Here is a 17,475-nt window from a genome sequence, read left to right on the forward strand (position 1 = left end):
ATATTTCCTGCCGGTCTTCGGCATTTCTTCGATATCGCTCGAGAGTGCCTGGTTTGTTTCCCTACCTTTTCCCACGCATTTGGCGGATGTCTTGCTCGACTCCTTTCTCTACCATTCCTCACGCATTTTGCGGGCGTTCTGCTCGTAACTATTCTATTCCTTCCTGTCCTATGTCGCTAGGATCCTTTGTTTGTATCCCGTTGTGTTTGATACCTTTTGAGAGAGAACGCTCCGCCCTGGGATCTTCTGAGGGGCGGGTGTCTCTCCTCCTGAGAGTGTTACTGCTCCGCTGTTCTGACCCCCATAAATCCGGGTGGTGCACCTCATTCCCTCTATTGTTTTCTTTGGAGTGTTTGGTGTGTGAGTCCTTCGTGAGTTCTAACTGTTCTGGCCTGTCCATTGGGTTGTCCGAGTCCCTCTTCTCTGAACTCATCAATAAGGAGATCCCGACCTTCATTTGGGGTCAGAATACCTGGTGCAACCACACATGTCAATGTTTTAACCAGTTACTGCATTATCTAGTTAGAGTGTGTATTACAAAGTGTGACCTGGTTTTGTCTCCTAGCCTCGACCACCACCTGAGACTCTTCCTACTACAAGCTGACCCCCTCGTATGAGGAGAGTGGTGGACACTCCTTGGGTTATTCCCTCATACTTTTAGGGGACAGTAGACAGGAGTGTGTTTCATACCGCATTCTTGCTTCTGTGTCCTGGAGGTGGAGGGATTCTTCTTCGTTCCCGTGGAAATTGGTCTTTTTGCTAACAATTGTTGTGAAAAGGTGTTCACTATTGTAACAAAGAAGTGTCTGTAACATCAAAATCATTGTAAACTTCTAGTTACATCGTGCTTTTTATTGAACAATTTTTATACTTGTTTTTGTACCCTTTGCAAATTGTTTTGCCAATATAAATTTACTTGTTGAATACTTACACCTGTGTTTAAAAATTCTTTTGAAGATTTGTTAATATGGAAATAACTGAAATTATATCTGAAGAAATTGAATTATAAGCTACTGGGCAGAGCTTGTTAACATTAAATGCAGAAATTAATATGAATTTGCAGTCGAATGAATCCCTTTTAGGCATGCGTACCTGATAATTCTTCCTTCAGAGGGCTCAGTGTCACACATATCCCTACATATACGAACTTCCCCCATCTGCTTAGGTTTCCCCATAATAACTGTTGGTGAAGCCCGTGAGTGCTCCCATCCCCCTACTCAATATTTCTGTGAGCTTCAATTTTTCAAGTTTGCCTCAACTTGCCCCCTCTCATTGTACAGGAGCCTTCTAGCTAAGCCTGAGGGTAGTTCCGCTAAGCGGATCTCTGCGTAGTTAAAAAAACCTCTGCTGCTCTATACGGGGCTCCACAAGCAACGGAGTGCGTTAGATAAATGCTGTTCACTGTGATTTTCTGCGCCGGGTGTTTGTCCGCACTGTGCAATCATTGCGACGGCACTATACACAGAGCCAGCAGGCGCTGCTTCCTTTCTTCCCCTCAAGTAGATTTTTTACTCGAGCGGCAGCTTTCTCAAGGCGAATGGATGATTTTAAATGTGAGCAGTCGCGAGCATACGCTACAACTCTCAATAAGAAATCCAACCACCCGGGTTGAGAAATCTCACCGGGAGGTTGATTTTCCACGCCCGCCAACTTGACGTTAATGATTGGGAATGAGGAAAAATCTTGCCGGAAGGTAGATTTACCTCGCTTGTGCTTACCAACTTGATGTTGACGAGCGCCAACGAGGAAAAAAACTCCACTCTGTGGATGGGAGTTTTTCAGAACTCCATGAGCTCCGCATAACGCGTAGTGCGGAAAAGTCCACAAACTCAGCGAGCGAAGCGGACTTCACCACCCAGGCTTACTCCCAACACATTGAACTACTGCTTGTTCTGATGAGCCAGTATGTAGCTTGATGCTTTTGGCTTTTCAGGCATACCTTTGAAGACAGCTTGAAGTTTGTCCAACATGCCTTCGAATTCACAAAAATGGATCCCAAAAACGAATGCGATGAGCTGCTGAATACCAGTGGCTTTTGAGCTAACAAAGTACTGTCATTAGTTTGGGTGGCAAGAATTATCCTTATATTGTAATACTGGTAATGACTGCACCAGTAATTGCGAATAGTGACTTACCACATTAGGCATAAGATGTGATGTGACTAGTGCCACCAGATCTGAGGTGTCATGTGCTCCTACCGATGTGTCTGTTTCATTTGTTAACAGCACAGGACATACATGTAACTTCACTCTCTGTTCCATTGGGAGCCATGGCAATTCTTGCAGAGCTGACAAAATATGGTCCTTCTGTTTAGATCTGGGTAGAGACCAACAACCAGTTCTGATATGTCAGCAACTTTTGTACCTCCTTCTTTATAGTGACAGAGTAAACTACTCGACCTTGTCCAACCGTGACAGTACTAGAACACTTCTTCACCTTTTGATGCATCTGGAGAAGTGATGAAAGGATTCTCTGTAAGTCATCAGCTAATGCAATTAGTAAAAACGAAAGAGATCCTAAAACCAGACATATTCTTTTAAAACAAATTAACAATGAACTTTTAGGGTGGGTATTAGAGCTGCTCCAAGTTCTTGTAGCCTGTCAGAGATGATCTCTAATGTGCTGCTTGTCACTGGAAACTCTTTATTAGCCACATTCAAAGACAGGCCATTCTCTATTATCCAGAGAAAAGCTCTTTATAGGCCAAATTCAGAGACAGGACAGAGAGAGGTGTATTAGGCATCCAGTGATTTTGTATAAATGCCCTCTCCATCCCAGTCAATTGGTCAGTTAATTTGCATATGGCCAATGTCTATTTGGAACTGTAATTCTGGATGACGTTCAAGGCCTTTGATTCAAAACATTCCCTAACCCTCGTCTGAAGTTGTTTTATTTGCATTGCATTGTATGTATGTGTGTATGCATGTATGTACGCAATATGGGCCTTATTTATAAATGCCTTGCAACACTTTTGCGCCGCAGTTGCATCACTTTTCGTGACACAGCGACGGCAAAAACAATGCGCCATGTTACAACATATTTACAATATTTACAAGGGGATGCATCTAGGCAGATGCATCACCTTGTAAAGCCCTGCGCCACACTATACCTTAGTCCGGTATAATGTATGCATGGTGGGCGCTCCCACATAGAAAAGAGTCATAGAAGTGTTGCAGTGAAATCTATGGGATTTCACTGCAACACTTCTAGGACGCCACTGCGTCACAGTGCCATAGGCACAGGCCTACCCCATGCATTGCTGGAGTTGCATCATTCTTGCAACGCAAATCCAGCAATGCGTTACTTTTGCCCTGACAGATACTTCAGTATTCCTGAAGTGTCTCATTTCTTGCGAGATGGAGCACCGTACATTACATACTGCACATCCATCGTGTTGCAAAGAGGGCGCAGTAAAAAGTGTTGCAGCGCGGTTCTATCGCAGCGATGCAACAGTTTTCATAAATGAAGCCCTTCATATAAAGCACAAACCTAAACAAAAGGAAATGGAGCTCTGTCAGATTGCAGGTCCCAGGACAAAGTTAACTGTTTTTATGTTTCTATGTTGCTTAGGATGCTATTTGTTTAGGGCACTAGAAAAGAATGTTACATAAATAATATACGGATTAATGATAGTAACCGGTGAAGTGAAAAGCATCACTGAGATAAAGAAACAAGTGGAATTCCTGCATTAGTGTCAGGTACTGTTAATCACTGAGGCCACATTTCGTCCCTCTTGTGCTCTGCTCTCTGTGCCACTGCAGTCAGTGTACCTACTGCTGGTAAATCCGCCCTGGTTGTGCTCCAGTGGGCACAGTTCAGCCCACCCTGCAAGGGCAAGTTCCCTCTGAAGGAAGTGACATGCAGAAAATATTGTTACATGTCTCTGATCTTGAAGAGACATGATGCCCGGTGCAGTGGGATAGGCTTGTGCCATGCTGCTCCAGGGCTAATCAGCATCATGCGCAGTACTCAACGGACGCGCCTCCACAGACGTTGCTCAACTGTTTCACTTCATTTTTTTTTATGCAGAAGGTGATTAAAACCAGCTTAAATGTGGCCTCCATTGAGCAGCTAGACCTCCCTCCAGAATGCCTGCTGGGCTTCAGGGTGGTTATAGAGATTAGCAGCATTTGTAGAGGAAGTGATGCGTTTGCTTGGCAGCGCTCTGGGCCATGGCCACCGAGCTGTAGCGGCGTGGCGATCAGACGCTTGCCTCCTTCACGGACCCTGAGTTTCTATAGTGCTGGAGCGGATTTAGAGGATTCTGCAGTATTACAGCCTCACTGGGGAGTTCCTTCACAGATTTAACAGTATCTAACAACCAAAGGCAAAGAATCCTGCTTGGGTCTGACATAATTAATTGTACATAATGCCTGCATGCTTGTGTCATTGTGTTAGGAGACACATTCACGTCCCCTGCCTTCTTTTTTTTTTCTTTTTCTTTGTTTGGGATCAGAATTACTTTATTTTTTTATTTTTGAAGTTTTATTTTCCAATGCAGTAAATACAGCAATATAACATTTTCAGCTCACACCCCCCGCACCCTGCCACCCCCCACCCCCACCCCCAACAGCTATAAATTTACTACGTTTCAGGGACACGAAGGAAAGAAAAGGAAAAACAAAGATATAAACCGTTAAAGAAATTGGGTTCTTAGTCACTAATTAACGGAACATATGGTAAAAGAGAGAAATAAAATGACCAGGAAAGATCCAAGGTAAGAAAAGGAAGAGATAATAAATATGGAAGGAAGAAAGAGAAAAGAGCGCCATCCGGCCTTTGGCTGACCATGAACTGCCCCTTTTCAGGCAGGGTGTCCCTTGAGAGAAAGAGGACGAATTAGCCGTTTGACCCGGGCTGTTCCAGCCAGGTAGAGAGATGTCCCCAGATGTCTAGCCCCTTTATTCGCCCTTTGAGACCTTTTTTTAGCATAAACAGCCTTTTGCAGGTGATAGTTCGCAACTAGCCTAGCCAGCCATTGGGAGAAAGGAGTGGGGTCGGTCTCTATCCATGCTGAAGCAACACCGATCCTCCACACTGTCATAGCGACGAAGATAAGTGCTCCACCTTTTTTCCTGTTGTCCCCAGCAGGATGGTTATGGGAGTCAGCACTATAGTCTGGGAGATGACCTTACCCAGAAAGTCCTGTACTTTAAGAAGGACTGGAGTAAGTTTTGGGCAGGGGGCGAACATGTGTACTGCATCAGCGCCAAACTCTGAGCACCGTGTCCCTTTGCCTTCTCCCATTTAGCAATTTTACTGGGGGTAATATATAAAAAGAAGATGGTTTTAAAATGTTGCGCCTGTAGTTTAGCTGACAGCAAGTAACTTTGGGAAAGTTCCAGTGAGTTACAGAACTTGCTATGTGGGGCCTCCAGTTTTGGGAGCCACTTGTCCGCTATTCTAGGTAGATCTGGAGTTTGGCTATTTAATGCAGAGTATATAAGACCTATCCGAGGGGTAACTGGGGCCTGTAATATTTTGATAAATTCAATTTCTGAAAACCCTGAGGGTCCCCCAGCCTTTCGAGAAAGAAAGTCACATATAGTAAAGTATTTAAAGGCCTCTTGGTTTTTCAGACCATATTTGCTTTGTAAGTCTGCAAAGGATTTAACTCCTTCGCTGGAAATTAGGTCTCCTAGCTTTGTGATACCAGCTTTATACCAGTCTAGTAGATCGGACCTACCAAAGATAGCGGGCAGATTGCAGTTTGCACTGATAGGGGAATAGTAGTTAAGTCTTCCCAACCCTTATATTCTGTGAATATTGCGAAAAACCTTACAGGAGTTCATCAGTGTCTTAAATCTGACCTGTTTGTAGTATCCAAAGGATACCTGCCTGAAAAGACAACCGCGTCTGGCGTGAGCGGCCGATCAGCGCGAGCGCTCACATTGACGCCATCTTGCTCACCTCTCCACGTCCCCTGCCTTCTTGGCTTCAATTAGCTTTAGATGTCTTCCAGAACTTTTAAAAAATACATGATTTATGGGATAAAGTATCTGCGGCCCGACGTTATACAAGTTTATATATGGCAGAAGATATTTTATTCCTTATAATACATGGTCACACAACAGCCCTGTCCACAAACTGCTTACCGTCTTGGTGTCTTGCTCTCTCATATGAAATAGATAGTGTGGTTGCAGACATGAATAATGAATGCGAAATCTGTAGTGGTAAATTAAACACCTCAAATATAAGTTAGTAATTTGTTGCAAAAATACATTAGAATCAGTTTAGTGTAAGTCAGAGGTTTTTAAAAACCTGTGCTCCAGAATGTGTAGAAACATGCAGAGAGATTCTATCTTTCCTGTAATGACCCCCTTGCATTGGAAAAAAATACATATTGTGACAAAAATATCTCCTTTCTGTACTTCAGTTTTCATTTTTGAAACAATGTTGAGAACAATAGACTTGTTCTGCTGGCAGGAAGGCGGAGGGAGGTAGGTGCCTGCGATCCACTGATAATTATCTGGAGTGTGGAGGGGACTGGAACAGAAGATGGCATGGCAAAGACCTGGCTGCCACCTGGATATTTAGATAGTTGGTAGTAAACAGGGTCCTTGTGTGAGGAAAGCCTATAATGGTGGTCTCTTTCAAGCCAATCTCTCTTCGTTCCCAACAGTAGGTGAACTGGCATCAGACCCAAACATGGTTGCTTTCTAGGGGCAGTTTTCTTAGTTCAATTGGGCAGTCCCTGACACAGAAGCCCTCCCATCTTGAAAAGGACTTCCAGCACAAGGTTTCTTGAAATTGTTTACCGCAAAACAGTGTGGAATGCTAAAAAACTATGATGATTTAGCCTTGAGAATGTACTTATGAATGGGTTAGAGTTATCACCATCACTGGCCAGTGTGCACTGTAAGAAAGGCTTCTCACCACCAGATCCTCAGAACATGACCAGAATGGAAAATGACAGGAGAGGAAGAATGGGTTGCTGCATCTGCCTGGGATATCAGTGAGGGGTAGAATCCCAACTCTGGAAGTGTTCTCATGGGTCAGACCAGCATGTGTCCTGAAGCCTCATCGAAACTGAGGGTAAGAGAAGGGCATCTTGGAAGAGTGAGTCGGCAGACCAGTTGGAACCGGGACCTGTGTTGGAATCTCTGGCTGTAGAACTTGGTTAAGCCCGACTCACACTGCTATCTTTGAGTTTGTCACCTGGAGCTGCCCCTAGCAGCCTTAGATCTTTTGGAGTGACCAATTGGATGTTAGTCTGAAGAAATTGGGACTCTTGGATGTAGAGATCTGCCCCCCCCACACTTCTGGATCTGTAAATGGAGTACCCTCAGAGCACCAACGGAAGCATTTGCGAGTAACAGCATGGAAGGTTACTGATCTTGCCACTGCCCTTCCGACCTGTGTAAGGCCTTACTGTTTGCTGTGGGCGAGAATGTGGCGTAACAACCACAGCTACCGACTTTGGAACTGGCAAAACCGGTGTCGCTATCATCCTGCCATAACTTCTGGACAAATCATTGAATCTCCCTGGGCCTACAAAAAATAAATGTGTCCTTGTGTAATGTAACTGGTGCTTATGTAAAGCGCTCCAATACCTCCAGGTCGAGTTTGCGCTATATAAAACTGCAACAACAAAAAAACTATTGCTTTTTGTTTTTGGTGCAAGAGTGGACGTCGGTCATTATTTTTCTAGCTTGTTTGTATTGAGTTTTAAATATAAGTATACAAAGATCGAATACCTACCTAAAATTGTTTCATATCTCCCACTCCCTATGCCACAACCCCAACCGCTTCTCTCAGCCCTGTACCCTGCTATGATGCCTCCCACATCCACTTAGAGTGTAGCTATAGTTCTCCAGTATTAGGGGTGTCTTTAATAGATTCACATGCTTGAATATTCCCCGTCGTCGAAGTGGGAGTCCCACGGTACATAAAATAGCATATGCATATATATATGCATATATAAGTAAAATTACTATAATTATAAAAAATACATATACATATATATAAATACAGTAAACTCATAAGTACCATAGAACTGCATAGGCCCATAGAAAGCCTAAGGGAGAAAACTCAACTTGGTAACATATCAGTGTCATTATGTTTTGGTCCAAATTCCAGCCAATCAGGCTGCAGTTCCCTCTAGAACCTTCTCCTCAGAAGCCCAAGACCTCAGATTTTCTACCACACGTCGTGTGAAGGGAGTCTCCCTGAGCTCTGCTCAGTTTTTTTCTTCAACTTTACCTGTTATTTCTTCAAAATGTCTTCAAATAAGAAATCTTTGTTTAAAGCTTGCCCTTCTTGTGGTAAACTGCGCCTTTTCCATGAGGATCCTCACAGTAAATGCATTTACTGTCTCTACCCAGAACACGAGGTTAAGAACTGTAAGTACTGTCACACTTTTCCTCCCAAGACTTTGAGAGATAGAGAGGCCTGTCTCCTTCTGTGGCTACAGAAGTTGAAGACATCAGAGTCTGTGGTTTCTGATGTGGAAAGTTTTTCTTCAGGCATTTCTAGATCCTCTCAGAAACGTGGGTCTGAAACTGAGGTTCCATCTCCTTTTCTTAAGAGAAGTAGACTGTTGGAATCCTCCAGGACTGTTCCCCCACAGGATTTGCTTCAGGGCACGTCTACGGGACCTGGTTCTCTGATGTCTGCGCCCAAAGCCTTGCCTTCCTCTCAGAAATCCGGCATAGGCTCGTCGACGGGCTCGTTGACGCGCCCGTCGACATCTTCAGCGACGACGAAGTCTGTAACCTCTACGTCGACGACAACATGTTCTATGTCTTCCACTGCTGCGTCGGCGACGATCACCTCGTCGACGACAGCCCAGGAGACGAGACCCATTACGTCGATTGTTAAGATCTCGTCGACGAGTGTCAAATCGATGCCGTCGACGAAGAAATCATCGTCGACGCTCCCATCGTCGACGCGAACTCCGTCAACGGTTCCGTCGTCGAAGCAAATACCGACGACGAAGACCAAATCATTCAAAAGAAGCTAGTCGACGGGCCCATCAACGTCGACGACAACCTCATCGACGGCCATCGCATCAGCAACGTCTACACCTAGCTCGTCGACGGTTACTTCATCGTCGACGACCAAACCTTCAATACCGTCGACGACTTCGTCGACGGCTCCGTCGACGGACAAGAAAACTTCGTCGACGACGAAAAAATCTTCAATTTCTGCGCCTCAGGTTTGCCATACGACTACTGCTGTTACATCAACAGGCTCATCGGCATCTCATCCTCCTCCGGCCTCAGCTACCACTTTTACAGTGGTTACTGCTTCTACCTTGAGGACTGTGCCTCTCATTCAAATAAGTCCAATAAGGAGTGGAGCACGTCTTCTTGAAAAATTGTTTCAATCAGGTGGAGAAGAATCCGGCCATGAATCGGAGGTGGAACAACTGTTTGGACAGGCATCTAGTCCATCTGACTTGCACATTAAGTGCCAGGAGTACAGTGATGAGGGCGACGAAGAGGAATACGTCGAAAGTGGGAATGATTTATTTCCTGTTGACGAAGCAGAGACAGTAACTTCAGAACCTGTTACACAAATACCTTTATCTTTAGTCAAAAATTTACAGCACATGCTTGATGACTATAACCGCAGGTTCCCTCCATCTACACCTGCCTCCCCAGCATCACAACCTCCTCCCCAGCCTCAACCTCAACCCCTACAAGCACCCTCTCCGGTTCCACCCGCATCACTGGAAAGAACTCGACCTGACACTGACAATGAGGATCCTGCTCCTCACGACACTGATGACGACGATGATGTCGATATGAATGAGTGGGACAATTACAGGGCTCAAACACCTTCCACTCCGCCCACCTCACCTCTTGCATCGCCTCCAGTGGACATTGCAAACTTCCATAATTTAATGGTGCGTGCAGCGAAACGCTTTCATCTCACTGTCGAGAAACAGCAACATGAAAGTGAATGCTTCCTGTATGATTTTAAGGACGTTTCACAAAGACAATCCCACACAATTCCAATTATTGACTTTATTTGGTCAGAGGGTCTTAAACTCATGGAACATCTCAACTCAGTACCTGCAGTCTTGCCCAGATTAGACAAAAAATATAAGGCTCCAGCGTCCGCTCCAGCCTGCTTAGTGTCACAGCCAAAAGCAGAGTCTGTTATTACTCAGGCAGCACAGAAAATATCTCGTAATCCAGCTACACCACTCACGTCTCCTCCTGATCAGGAAGGCCGCAAGTTGGACTTTATAGGAAAAAAGTTTACTACAATGGCGGCCACTACTGTCAGAGCGGAAAACACCTTGGCAATTCTGGGCCGTTACGTCCGCCAAATGTGGTCCGAGATTGCCGCACTGATTCCTCAAATGCCTGAGGCCATCCGTGCAGAAGCGCAGGCTATTATCCAAGAGGGAGAGGTAATTTCGTCTGAAATTATCGAATGTGCGCTTGACATTTTATCCACAGGCTTTCGCCATTTAGCTGGGCTGCAGTCTTGAGGCGTCAAGGCTGGCTGAAATCTACAACATTTCGCCCAGAAGTACAAGCAAAAGTCCTCGACTTGCCTTACGATGGAGAGTCTTTATTTGGCAAGCATGTAGACGATGCTCTTGAAGCGATCAAAAAGGACACTGACACCGCAAAGTCCTTGGCTACTCTCCAATACAAAAAGCGGCCCTTTCGGGGGGCACGAGGTAGAGGCGGTGGCTCCTCTACATTTCGTGGATCAAGCCAGTATTGCTCATACAATACCTACGGCGATAACCGGCAGAGAGGTTCTTACCAAAACCAGAATCGTCAGTCTTCCTCCAGACCATACCAACGGAAAACAACTTATAGAGGTGGCGCAAACAACAAAAAACAGTGACAGTCTCAGTTCCTTTTGTCTGCGGACTGTGCATCTTGGAGGTCGCATCTCAAAATACTTTTGCAAATGGTCCGAAATCACCTCCGACCAATGGGTCCTGGACGTTATCTCCAGAGGCCATACCCTGAAGTTCACAAAATTCCCTCCCACTCATCCACCTTCGGGGCCACCCTCCCCCCACCTCAAAGAACTTTTGACCCAGGTAAAATTAATGATCCAAAAAGGGGCCATCGAGGTAGTGCCGCTAGGTCAACGCGGCAAGGGATTCTATTCCCGGTTTTTCTTAGTAAAGAAGAAGTCGGGAGAATGGCGTCCAATCTTGGATTTACGTGCCCTGAACAAATTCATCATTTGCAAAACCTTTCAGATGTTAACTCTGCTTCAAATCCTGAATTACCTCAATCCAGGGGAATTCTTCTCAACGATCGACCTCCAGGACGCATATTTCCATGTGCCAATTCACCCCAGACACAGGAAGTATCTACGCTTCACAGTCGGACACCTGCACTTCCAATTCAAGGTCCTACCATTCGGCCTCCGTTCAGCACCGAGGGTCTTTACAAAGATCATGGCCCCGGTAGCTGCCTTTCTACGCCTATGAGGCATACAATTTTATCCATACCTGGACGATTTTCTCATAAAGGCTCCGAATCTTCAACTGGCAATCCAGCATACACAGTCTTGCCTCTCCCTGTTTCAAGACCTGGGCCTTTCCATCAATTGCCAGAAGTCACACTTTCGCCCATCTCAACGGCGAGATTTTCTAGGAGCCTCTCTAGATTCTCATCTGGCAATGGTTTTTGTCTCCCAGGAACGACAAGACCGTATGCTCCAGATGGTACGATCCCTCCAGTCAAAACTGTACGTGTCAGTCCGGATGTTGAAATCATTCCTCGGCATGGCTTCTTCTGCCATACAGCTGATTCCCCACTGCAGACTTCATATGAGGGTCATCCAAGAGGAGTTAGACAAGCAATGGAAGCAGATTTCAGGATCGTTCAACGACAAGATCCTTCTTACACCCCGCATCCAAAAGGCTCTGGAGTGGTGGGCTCACCCTCCAAACATTTCAAAAGGTCGGTCTTTTCAAGACACTACCCCAACTCTGACGCTTACAACCGATGCATCCCTAGAGGGCTGGGAAGCACATCTCGAAGGCCTGTCAGTACAAGGAAAATGGACTGCGATCCAACGCACTTGGCATATAAATCGCCTGGAGCTTCTGGTGATCTTCCTGGCTCTGAAGTCTTTTCAACGGATCGTTCAAGGTCAATCTCTGCTGGTGAGAACAGACAACACCACCAGCATGCATTACCTGAACAAGCAGGGCGGCACCAGGTCCCTTTTGCTTTCCCAACAAGCACAGGAGATATGGAATTGGGCAATTCATCACCAGATTCATCTCACTGCCATACATGTGCCAGGTGTTTCCAATGTTCTGGCGGACACACTCAGCAGGTCTTTCTCGGACAACCACGAGTGGGAACTCAATCAACCAACTCTAGAGTTCATTTTCCGCCGTTGGGGCCATCCGCAGATAGATCTTTTTGCGACGATCACCAACAAGAAATGCCAACGCTTTGCAAGTCTTCATCCCCACAGAGAGTCGAGCGGGAATGCATTTTCGATCAGCTGGTTGAACGCATTCAGCTACGCTTTTCCTCCGCTTCCTCTGATTCCACGCTTGTTGCACAGGATGAGGCTTCAACCCTGTCAAGTCATCTTGATCGCACCCAAATGGCCGAGGCGCCCATGGTTCCCGGACCTTCTCTTGTTCTCCCAGAGCGAGCCAATTCCGCTTCATCCGTTGCCTCACCTCCTCACGATGCAGCAGGGGCGGATTTGCCATCCGGATCCAGCATACCTCCAACTTCATGCCTGGAACCTGAGCACCATGAATTTGCTCGTTTGAACATCGACGCAGACTGTCGAAAGGTGTTAGCACACGCCCGTGCTCCTTCCACCATTAGAACCTATCAGTTGAAGTGGAAGCGTTTCTGTGTCTGGTGCCATACCAAGGCCTTGGATCCGATGACCGCTAAACCAGAACAGATTCTGCCTTTCTTCTTATCCCTTGCGAAATCAGGACTTTCCCACTCCACTCTGAAGGTCTTTCTAGCGGCTCTATCCCGCTTCCGTCATGATGGCTCTTCCTCACTATATTCGTCTAGAATTATTAAACAGTTTTTCAAAGGTCTCTTCCGAATGTTTCCACCCATTCGACGTCCTCCGCCTACTTGGCGCTTAAACCTGGTTTCGTCTCGGCTCCTCCTACCTCCTTTTGAACCCATCCATTCAGCAAGCTTAAAATTCCTCACGTGGAAAGTTGCCCTATTGCTCGGCTTGACATCATCTAGGCGTGTCAGTGACATTCAGGCATTCACAATTCAACCTCCTTTTCTCCAGCAAATGAGGCTGTTACAGTACGTACTAATCCTACTTTTATTCTGAAAGTTCCCAGTGATTTTCATCTCAATGAACCGGTCATTTTAAAGACTTTCTTTCCGGATCCACAAACTCCTGCGGAAAGTTCATTACATTCCATGGATATAAAACGTTTCCTCAAGTTTTATATTCAGCGCACTGCATCCTTCAGGAAATCTGATCAACTGTTCGTGGCCTATGGCCCGGCTTCTAAAGGACAGCCTGTTACCAAACAAACTATTACTAGGTGGATTTCTTCCACTACTGCCTTCTGTCATCAGCGTGCTGGCAAGCCTCTTCCAGCTCCAGTACGTGCTCATTCAACTAGAGCTGTGTCTGCTTCTACTGCCCTTTTTGCGAGGGTACCTCTGCGACACATCTGCAGAGCTGCTACGTGGTCGAGCAGCCATACTTTTACGAAGCACTACTGTCTGCAGTCAACAGATGCCACAGATGCAGCAGTAGGACAAGCGGTGCTGCAAAATCTTTTCCATTAAAGGTGAGCCTCTGTTGCTACCCGCCTTCTGTCATAAAGGTTATCTCTCTTTAATATGATATGTCTATTGTATGCTTGAAATTACGGTTACCTTTATGACTTATATGATGTTTACTGCATTCTACTCTTATTCAAGCATGTGAATCTATGAAAGACACCCCTAATACTGGAGAAAAACATAAGTTACTTACCTGTAAACTGTGGTTCTCCAGTATTGGTGTCTTTCACAGATTCACATGCGACCCTCTCATCCTCCCCTCAGAGGCTCTCTTCTCCTCAGGCACTTTGGTTACTCTGTGCTACGAAAATCTGAGGTCTTGGGCTTCTGAGGAGAAGGTTCTAGAGGGAACTGCAGCCTGATTGGCTGGAATTTGGACCAAAACATAATGACACTGATATGTTACCAATTTGAGTTTTCTCCCTTAGGCTTTCTATGGGCCTATGCAGTTCTATAGTACTTTTGAGTTTACTGTATTTATATATATGTATATGTATTTTTCATAGTTATAGTAATTTTACTTATATATGCATATATTACTGCTATTTTATGTACCGTGGGACTCCCACTTCGACGACGGGGAATATTCAAGCATGTGAATCTATGAAAGACACCAATACTGGAGAACCACAGTTTACAGGTAAGTAACTTATGTTCATCTCTACGAACATTGAAGTATATTTACAAGAACTGGCACTAAGCTGTTTTGACATTACTTAGCGGCAACTTTTTTACTGCTGCCTATCTCCAAATCCTAGCGCTATGTTTACGGCGTATTTACAAGACGTCGCTACATGGCGTTGGGATAAGCTAGCAGCAGGGGAAATTGTCGCTAACACTAGCTTCAAGGCGCTAGAAAAATAGATACTAGCGTTAAAAAAGTGACGACTGACAAATTAGCAGCCAAAAATTTCAGCCCAACGTCACTTTTCAGCACCTAGAGCCAAAAGGAGCTTTCAAATACACCTCTAAGGAAAATAAAAAATAAAAACACTGGAATGCAGAATGGAACAGCCAGGACCAAGTTAGGCACAGGTCAACATCCCCCCCCCCCAGGCCCCCAACAGCCAGGATTATGAGCCAAAGTCCCAGGGGAAGAGGAAATGTAGAATCAGGGCCAGCATTTATCAAAAGTGGTGCATTGCTTTTCATTGCACCAACCTTACGACGCCACGGCGGCCGATGCCTAGAAACATGAACAGTCTCCGGGACCAGGAGGCCTTGCTGGGCCTGCGTCTGAGACCCGGAGTGGAAGGCGCTGGTGCGTCACTGTGGCCTGGCGGTGGAGGCTGGCTCCATTGCTCCCGAGTCTGTGGGACATGTTGGTAGACATTGAGGCGTTGGCGATCACCCTTACCTGATGGCAAAGTCTGGCTAGTGGCATGGAGACATGTTGCTGACCTGTGTGAGAAGACCGCCTGGCACCCCTTGAAGCTATGATCGGTAGAGGTGCTCCTGCCCACCGACGTGGGGAGGTCTGCATTGCATAACATGCTCCACCGCTACAAAGGGGGTGCATGGAGGAGATTGCCGATGGTGGTGGGTGCCAGGGGCACGGGGGTTGGTTTGGGTCCAAGCACTTGAGTGTGCAGCTTGATCCGTTGTTACTCTCTGGGGAACTATTAGATCGGAGGAGGCGACCGGATGGTGCTACCTTTCCTCGCACCCTGTTAGTATGCTCCTTGGTGTGCGGGGGATTTAATTTGGTGCAGCCCAAATGAAGATCTTTGGCTAGCATACACCTGACTGGAGAAGTGGAGCCGCATGCCACACTGCACCCCATTGCATGTCATACATAGTGCCTGGGCGGCCGGCGCAACGATTGGGCCGGCCGCTGGCCACCAGGGCAGGTGACAGTGGACACCCTGGACTCCAAACTAAACTCTGTACTCACGGCTGTGGGGAAAATAGGTATCTCACTCAAACAAACGCACAATTCCCTTGAGAGCCGCCTCAACAGTTGACTTCACCGTGGAGCACGCAGATCATCGCAAGCTGACCAACACAACAGTTGACTTCACCCTGGAGCACGCAGATCATCGCAAGCTGACCAACAGCTAATGGCATGTGTGAAGTCACTAGAAAGAAGAGGGGAGGATGCGGAGGGCCGCTCCCGGCTAAACAAAGTGCGGGTGGTGGATCTTCCAGAGGGAGCAGACGGAGCTAATGCAGTGGCAAATACTGAGACATGGTAGCGTGACCTACTGCCAGCAGGTGCTCTCTCCCAAATCTTTGTTGTGGAGTGGGCCCATCGAGTGCTGCCGAGCCGTCTGCCGCTGGGGACAGGACCTAGACCCTTTCTCTTTTGTCTCACCTATCCAGTGGTCCCTGATTTTGTATGAAAAACTTTGGACGTATAGAGGGTCTCTTCCCACCAAGTGTTATCTTCTAGATGGTGCTGCTTTACTGCATTGGAATTCTATGAAGTGGCTGAGATGTGGCACCGCACAAACAGAGTGTGCACATGCATGGACTGTGCTGTGAGCCAGAGGGTTGGTTTAAGATATCTATGGCATGCTCTCCCAGAGTCTTGAGGAACTGGATTTGAGGCATCACAGCTTCCGCCTCGCAGGCCCATTGTGGCAGTAGTACTATCAGGGGGAGTAGTTGGGAGTGACAATGAAGGGACATGCCGGGGCTTCAAGCCTGCAAGTAGCTGCTTTACCATTGATGGCACCAGAACATTGTGGTGGGACTCAGTGAGTATCCTTCTCGAGTGCCTGAAGCTTGATACCAAGTCAGAGGTGATAACATGGACTTTGGGAGAAGGTCCCCCTCTCTTAATATGCTGCCCAAGAACAAGCACTGCTCTAGTATAGGAACTAGGGAGAAGACGGAGTTCTTTATGCCTAGGTGGCACTCTTCCCAAGGCATGGTGGGAAGTGGTCTTCAAAGAAGATCTCCATTCGGTGGGTATGGCCAAGGAGAATCCCTGTTACAAATCTTAGTGAGTGAGTTATAATAGGAGTATTGTCAAAAACAATCCTCTATTGTATAGAGCCTGAAGAATCTGAAGGAGAAGGTGGCACAAACGTAGGGCAATGGCAGTTGGCTGGAGTAGTGAGTCTAGAGTCCCAGGAGGTTGAACTCATGGAAGCCTTCAGGCAGAGAGAATAGGTTCAAAAACCTTTCAATACCTACTATGGTTCACCAAAAGAATGAAGTGGAGATGCCCAACAAGTAGTCAGATTGGCCCAACTGAGGTCCTTGGTATGCCACCACTGCATGATTATGAGAACATGAAATCCCTGATACAGCAATTCCTGCTGAATTTCGTGTCATCAGATCTGGAAAGTGCTAGAGGTTCCAAATAATAGTGTTTGCCCGAGGAGGGGAACCAGAAGGATTCTGGGGTTTTAGGAGGGCGGCGTTGCTGATTCCTCTGGGATCCTGGGTTGAAAGGGGTCTCTCAGAGTTTTTTTGTGATACTTCGGTTATATACTTTGTTTCTGCAATTCGTTCCCTTTTCTCTTTCTGACTCCAAACTTACTGTTTCTACCTTTTATGGATATTGCAAGACAAAGGTGCGTGTAATCGGTAAAAATTGGATTGTGTTGCCATTCCTCAGATGTTACATTTCAAAATTGGGCACATGTTGTGGGAAAATGTGTTTTCTTTGTTACTGTTCAATACACAAATTGTACATTTAGAATTGAGCTCGATGGCAGAGGTGGTGCCCTGTTTCATTTTGGACCGTTGGTGGTATTCAGCTCCAGAAATCATTCACTGCTGCTCCAGCCCTTTG

This window comes from Lissotriton vulgaris, chromosome 6 (genome assembly GCF_964263255.1).
Source record: "Lissotriton vulgaris chromosome 6, aLisVul1.2, whole genome shotgun sequence".
Taxonomy (NCBI): Eukaryota; Metazoa; Chordata; class Amphibia; order Caudata; family Salamandridae; genus Lissotriton; species Lissotriton vulgaris.